The sequence below is a fragment of the Pan paniscus genome, chromosome 11, assembly GCF_029289425.2.
Source record: "Pan paniscus chromosome 11, NHGRI_mPanPan1-v2.0_pri, whole genome shotgun sequence".
NCBI classification, from domain to species: domain Eukaryota; kingdom Metazoa; phylum Chordata; class Mammalia; order Primates; family Hominidae; genus Pan; species Pan paniscus.
This window is the reverse complement of record NC_073260.2, coordinates 111,562,307-111,569,912: the sequence shown is the minus strand read 5'-3', so window position 1 is coordinate 111,569,912 and position 7,606 is coordinate 111,562,307. Positions and strand designations below refer to the sequence as shown.

The following is a 7,606-nucleotide window of genomic DNA, read 5'->3' as shown; positions in this document are numbered from 1 at the left end:
TCTGCAATCCAGTGATGAACACAAAATCAAATTCATTACTATTAAATATTTAATAACATGAAAGATTCTGAAACTTTACATTAAAAAAATTTAAATTCAGGAGTACATGTGCAGTTTGTTATATAGAGAAACTCGTGTCAGGGGGCATTGTTGTACAGATTATTTCATCACCCAGATATTAAGCCCAGTACCCAATTTTTCTGATCTCTCCCTGCTCCCACCCTCCACCCTCAAGTAGACCCCAGTGTTTGTTGTTCCCCTCTATGTGTCCGTGTGTTCTTATAATTTAGCTCCCACTTATAAGCGAGAACATGCAGTATTTGGATTTCTGTTCCTGTGTTAGTTCACTAAGGATAATGGCCTCCAGCTCCATTCATATTCCTGCAAAGGACATAATCTCATTCATTTTTATGGCTGCACAGTATTCAATATTGTGTATGTACCACATTTTCTTTATCCAATCTGCCACTGATGGGCGTTTGATTCCTAAACAGGATTAACCTAAATTAGGTTAATTAGGTTGATTCCTAAATGCCCATCAATGGCAGATTGGATAAAGTGCTGCAATTTGAATAGTGCTGCAATGACTATACACTTGCATGTGCCTTTATGGTAGAACAATTTATATTCCTTTGAGTATACAGCCAGTAATGGGATTACTGGGTGGAATGGTAGTTCTGTTTTCAGCTCTTCTACATATGAGATCTCAACTTTTAAAAGTCTTTATTTGAGATGTATTTTACCTTGATGATCAGAATTTGAATTACAACAGATTTCTAAAATGCCTCTCATTATAGTAAGAAGGTATATTTTTTTCCATAATGTATACTGTGCACATGTACTTCAAGATTTCTCCTTTAGATTTGTTAGTACTTGGTTTGTTTTCAGATCTTTGTCATAAGCCAATATAAAATGACCTAGATATTTCCCCAAATTTAAAAGTATTTACATAGAAGAAATTACAACAAAATGTGAAGTGATTTATTGAATTTGATTCTCCATTTTACATCTGGTAGGAATTGATGTAGACTTGGGAAGTTACCACACGCCCCAAGCAGCTATTTTGGCTGAACAGGAAATTAAACTATATACCTAACTGTCTGCAGTGTGTGGCACTTGTAAACTACCAGAGAGAATGGAAATACTATGACAAAATTTCCTATGATTCATTTCTTCAGGGATGCCTGGACGTCTGTTTAGATCCCTTCAAGCTTGTAAGGTGCCTGAGGCAAAAGTCAAATGTATTCAGATGCAAGGCAGTTAGTCTCTGTCTCTTCTGCCCTTCCCAATTTTCTGCCATATTTGACTATTTTAGTACATAAATTAAGCAGATTTATGTACTAAAATAGTCAAATATGGCAGAAAATTGAAAAATTATTTTCTGTACATAAATTATTCCAATCTTCAGGAAACTAGCACAGTGAAATTTTGAATATTTGCTAAGTGGAATTCAGTAAGTGCTGATTGAATTTAATAAAAATTCTGGCCAAGCACGGTAGCTCACGCCTGTAATCCCAGAACTTTGGGAGGCCAAGGCGGGTGGATCACGAGGTCAGGAGATCAAGACCATCCTGGCCAACATGGTGAAACCTCATCTCTACTAAAAATACAAAAATTAGCCGGGTGTGGTGGCACGCGCATGTAGTCCCAGATACTCGGGAGGCTGAGGCAGGAGAATCACTTGAACCCGGAAGGCGGAGGTTGCAGTGAGCCGAGATCGTGCCACTGCACTCCAGCCTGGTGACAGAGTGAGACTTTATCTCAAAAAAATAAATAAATAAAAACAAAAAATAAAAATTTAAATACCATACTATTCTAGTTATCTCTACCTGTATAAGTCAGCAAAAACTTAGTGGTGTATAACAATAATCATTTTTTATCATTACCTCTAACAGTTGTAATGAGGACTGGGCTCAGCTATACAGTTTTTCATCAGGGTCTCTCATGCAGTTGCTGTCATATAGTGTTGAAGATGAAGTCATCCTGGAGACTTTCTCACTCACAAGTCTGGTGATTGCTGCTGTCTGCTGGCTGTGACGTCAGCTAGGGCTATATGCCTGGACACCTCCTACACATGACCCCACGACGTGGCCTGGACTTCCTCACAGCATGAAGGCTGGATTCCAAGAGCAAAAGTCTCAAGACACACAGTCAGGCAGATGCCATATTGCCTTGTTATGCTAAGCCTCAGGAGTCAGAGTCACAAAAACCAACATATTTTCAAAGTGAGAATAAACAACCCCATCTCCTGATGGAAGCATGGCAAAGCATTTGCAAACATATTTTAAAGCCACCACATAAATATGACATTTAAACTTTTCTATAGATAGGATCTTAATTTAACAACAAAAGGAAGGGAAACAAAGAACTACCAAGACATCTAAGAAAATAGGAAATTTGGGATGTTTAGAAAACTAAAAAGGCTTACACAATGTGTGTGTGTGTGTGTGCGTATGTGTATGAACTGTCAACTGAATTAACCATAAATTTGGGCTGATTATTGCTTATTACTACACAGTTTCATGAAAGCACATATTTTAGACAGATTTTCCTTCTTGTCCAGCAAGTAAGGATTAAGTGATTTTTATATGGTAGCAATAAAATAAATTGGAAGACAAAAATTGAAAAAATTAGATACTGTCTTAATAAGTCAGACTGATTTAAAAGCAGCATTTAATATTTGTTGCAAACAGAACTAACAAAATGATACAGGAAGGCTTTCCATTAACAAATGAATAAATATGTTCAACTAAGCATGGACGTATTATTATCAAGGTAAAATTAAAATAAAAAACCGTAAACCATGACAAAAATGCTGTTTTATATTGAAAAAGCCAGAATTAATAGTGTAGATACAGCAGTATTGAACTTTTGAGCATGGAGAAATTAATAGAAATACAAGCAAAATGGCAGAATTTAAACTCTATTGGCCCATGATAAATCATGTGGTTAAAATACATAAAATATCAGAAAATGTAATAATGGAGTGATCCCAAATTATTTGACTCACAGAGAATATCCCTTATTTTAAAATAGCCATGGATCATCTGATTTTAGAAAATACCATAAAAATAGATTAACAGTATATATCCTACTAAAAATTTGGTCATGACATATTCTCATATCACAAATACAAATGGTTAGTAATGTATATAATAAATGAATAAACAAATGAGAAAAATTTTTCTAAAATCACTGAACACTATCCTAAGTAATCTCTAGGAGATAATGCAGAAGGATTATTTAGAAAATAATCAAAAGAAATATTACGTAGCAAACCTATGTACTGTTGACTATAATCAGAAACAAATTTATATACTCAGATGCTTTCATTAGAAAAATGATGAAAGAAATTACTTAATTCTCCAGTTTAGACCAAAAGACTTTAAAGATTTAGGAAAGGAACAAAAGGTTGACCTGAGAAAATATTTAAAAGATAATAATAAAAGATACAAAAATTTATTTAATGTAAAATAGGAAAATAATTTACAGGTTTAATGAGAAAAAATAATTATACTAACATAAATGGAAAAATCTATTCTTAGGATTTAATTTGCATTCCTAATAATGATACTACTAAAATATGGAATAGAAAGACATTTTCTCAACATCAAAAAATGTATATTCAGAGGAAAATAACTAACATTATAAATATGATTTAGTACTAGTGTTATTCCTAATAAAATAAGAAATAAGATGTGTTCCCTATATCTTTTGTAGGCAATATTGCTTTGACAATCTGATTAACAAGGCATGAAACAAAATTGAAAATCATGCATTTTTATAATTGTTCTATATTTTTAATTTATTAATTTTTGATTGACAAATCACAATTTTGTGTGTTTATGGGGTACGATGTGATTTTTTGGTCTATGAAAAAGCATGAATTATTGAAAGGAAGAAATATAATTATATGTAAACATTTGCATGTGATTATGTAGCTAGAAAACCAAACAAATTAACAAAAATCTATTAGAACTTAAAAAATAATTTAGCAAGATAGCACAACAGACCTTTCCAAATTTTAAAAATCTTCGATATATGACTACTTTTCATTTTCTCCTTTAAGGATGGTCTCAAGGTATGGGGAGACTACAATAAGTTGCTGCTTGGCGACCCACACAAAAATTAGGAAACTGTAGTAGTTTCCTAGAGATGCTGTAACAGATTACCACAAACTTGATAACTTAAAACTCCAGGCATTTGTTGTCTCACAATTTTGAAGGCTAGAAGTTGGAAATCAAGGTATCAGCAGCTCCATGCTTTCTCTGAAGTCTCTAGGGAAGAATCCTTCCTTGCCTCTTCTACCTTCTGGTAGTTTCCAGCCATCCTTGGGCCTCCTTGGCTAAGTGCTGCATCACTCCAATTGCTGCTTTTGTCTTCACATGGCTTTCTTCTCTGTGTGTGTGTATCTTGGTGTCTCTCTTTATAAGGACACAAGTCACTGGATTTAGGACTGACCCCAGTCTAGTATGACTTCAACTTAATTACATCTGCAAAGACCCTATTTCTAAATATGGTCACATACACGGGTTGTGGGTGGATATGAATTTTGGTGGAACACTATTCAACTTGATACAAAAAATATCCCCACCTTGCTTCAATTCCATCTGTTTACACATATATCAAATCTCTTGCTTTTTGCATTTTGCCCCCAGTTTCCATCTAATCTCAACTCTCAATATGGTCAACTGTGTTTGTACTATTTACAATGGCATGGGCTGCGACTCCATATCTGAATGGAAGTCCCATATTTACCAGGCTGGAAAAATGCAACTTTAAGAAAGAGAAGACCACTCTCATTCTTTTACCAGTGGGTTGTTTTTGTTTTGTTTTGTTTTGTTTTTCTCGTTTGACAGAGTCTTGCTCTGTCGTCCAGGCTAGAGTATAGTGTCACAATCTCAGCTCACCGCAACCTCTGCCTCCCAGGTTCAAGCGATTCTCCTGTCTCAGCATCCCAAGTAGCTGGGATTACAGGTGTGTGCCACCATACCCAGTTAATTTTAGTATTTTTAGTATTTTTAATTTTTGAATTTTAGTAGGGGTTTCACCATGTTGGCCAGGCTGGTCTCGAACTCAGGTGAACCGCCCACCTCGGCCTCCCGAAGTGCTGGGATTACAGGTGTGAGCCACAGCACCTGGCCTACCAATGGGTCTTAATCCTTACTTAGGATCAGAATTACCTAGTGAAATTCTTAAGAACACAATTGCCTGGGCTCCCATCCTGTCCTCCCAGATTGATTCAATCAGACATAGGTGGAGCCCAAGCATTTGATTCCAATGTGTGGCCGAGTTGAAAGCTACTGCCTCCTACCTTTAACTGTATCCCCAATACACAGTGAACAGAATGATCATTTAGAAAATGTGGTCAATATGGATTCACAACAGCAACAAAGTGCACAGATAATCAGCTAAGATTATAGGGCAGCATTGAACAAATCATTGATCTGTGACACACTATAGGGGTTGTGGATGTTAAGAAAAGGTAAGAACAGATGACAGCTTCAGTCCTAAGGAAGGAGTTTTCAATTAAGATGGAGTACAAGGGAGTAGAAAAGGAACAATACGGTCATGTTAATATGGCTGACTAATCAAACCTTTTATTTTCAGAATTTAAAAAAGTAAAAAATGTTTGTTGCTAACTACATAGATAAATAGAAGAGTGCTTACCCTCTGGCAATTCAACCTAGTGAGGAAGCAGTTATGTAAAATAAAACAAAAGTTAGAATGCCATATATTATCTGGAAGGAACATGTAAGAATACACTACAATTTAAAATGTGCTCATCCCTTGACCCAGAAATCCCATCTAGGGAACTCTAGTCTAATCATATAGAGTTTTATGTTAGGATATTTGTAAAAGAATGTTTATGTACACATCATTATAGTAGGAAAAGAAAAGGAAAATAATAGAAAACAAGAGATAAAACATACATGTCCACTAATAGAAGCAGGCTGAATAAATTATAAAACATTTGTTTACAGAAAGACTGAGGTATATACATGATACTTTGGTTTTAGAAAAGCAAGTTCCAACATAACGCATACTGCATAACCATATTTTTGTAAAAAGAAAATAAAAAAATCTCTACGTGTTTTTAAAGTCATGTATTTATTTGTTGGAATAAAGACAGAAGAGTTTAAAACAAGTTACGAGCATTGCGTATACTGGAGAAATCTGATTGGAGGGAGTAAGAGTACAGTCCATTTACCATTTTTTGAGTATACTTATTTTGTTTTGCTTTTGACAAAGGCATGTATTACATTTGTAATTTAAATATCTGATAAAATAAATTAAAATAAGAAACTACATTATGATATTCTTTTATTTTTTTCTCAGTTCAAGTTTAATACAAACTACAAAAGATCAATGGGTTGATGCCCTCTAATGACACATCATACAAATCAGTGGCCTCCCCACAATACGACTCAGGCCATCCCTTCCAAAAGAAGAAAGGCTGGTCTCTCCACCCCCTGTAGGAAAGGCCTGCCTTGTAACACACCACAATTCGGCTGAATCTGAAGTCTTGTATTTTACTCATGGAAAAAAAAAACACACACAAAAGAGATTTTGTTCTCAGGGGTTCTCACTGCAGCCTGGCACTAAAACAGCCCAGCACTCACTTCTGCTTGGAGAAATATTCTTTGCTCTTTTGGACATCAGGCTTGATAGTATCACTGCCAGGTTTCCAGCCAGCTGGGCACACTTCCCTGTGTTTGTCAGTGAACTGGAAGGCCTGAACTAGTCTCAAAGTCTCATCCACAGAGCAGTCAACAGGGAGGTCATTTACAGTGATCTGCCAAAGAATACCCATATCATCAACGATAAAGAGGCCCCTGAATGAGATGCCTTCTTCAGCCTTTAAGATCCCATAATCCTGAGCAATGGTGCACTTCGGGTCTGAGGCCAAAGGAATGTTCCTGGGTCCCAGTCCTCCTTGTTTCTTAGGGGTGTGGATCCATGCCAGCTGACAGAAGTGAGAATCCACAGAAGCACCAATCACTTGGCAGTTGAATTTCTTAAATTCTTCTGTATCACTGAAAGCAATGATCTCTGTGGGGCACACAAAAGTGAAGTCAAGCGGGTAAAAGAAGAATACAACATATTTCCTTTGTAGTCAGACAGGCTGATATCTTTAAACTGACTGTCTGGCATAACGGCTGTGGCTTTGAAGTTGGGGGCAGGGTGCCCAATTTTAGCGTTTCCTGAAGACATCTTCCTATCAGCTTCCTGACGCAAGCCTCTGAGAACAAACCACCAACACCAGGCAGGAAGAGGACGCTGTGATAGTTATTCTTAATGAAACATGAAAGCAATAATATTTTATGCTATATGACTTCCTATTTCAAATTAATTGGAACTGCTCTGTAGACACCAACAGAAACAAAAACTATTTTATATCAGTGTCAGCTCATAGAGACAGTAGATAATAGAAATATAAAACACAATTTTTAAGGGAATTGCATATAAAAGGAGATGAGAACAAGGTCTGAAAACATTTTGTTTATTTTAGCAACTGGTGATTTTCATCCAAGATTGAAATCATATGGGTCTCATTGTTCTTTCTTCCAAAAGATAACGTTGCACCTGTCTTTTTATCATGACT

The 7,606-nt window shown here is 35.9% G+C and overlaps 1 pseudogene across 1 annotated transcript; it reads right to left on the bottom strand.

Annotated features, from left to right (window-relative positions):
- Positions 1–3,731: 3,731 nt before the first annotated feature.
- LOC117981634 (peroxiredoxin-1-like) lies at positions 3,732–7,246 on the bottom strand (annotated as a pseudogene). The gene has a single exon (XR_008955914.2). The product of XR_008955914.2 is annotated as a peroxiredoxin-1-like (transcript).
- Between the last annotated feature and the right edge of the window lie 360 nt (positions 7,247–7,606).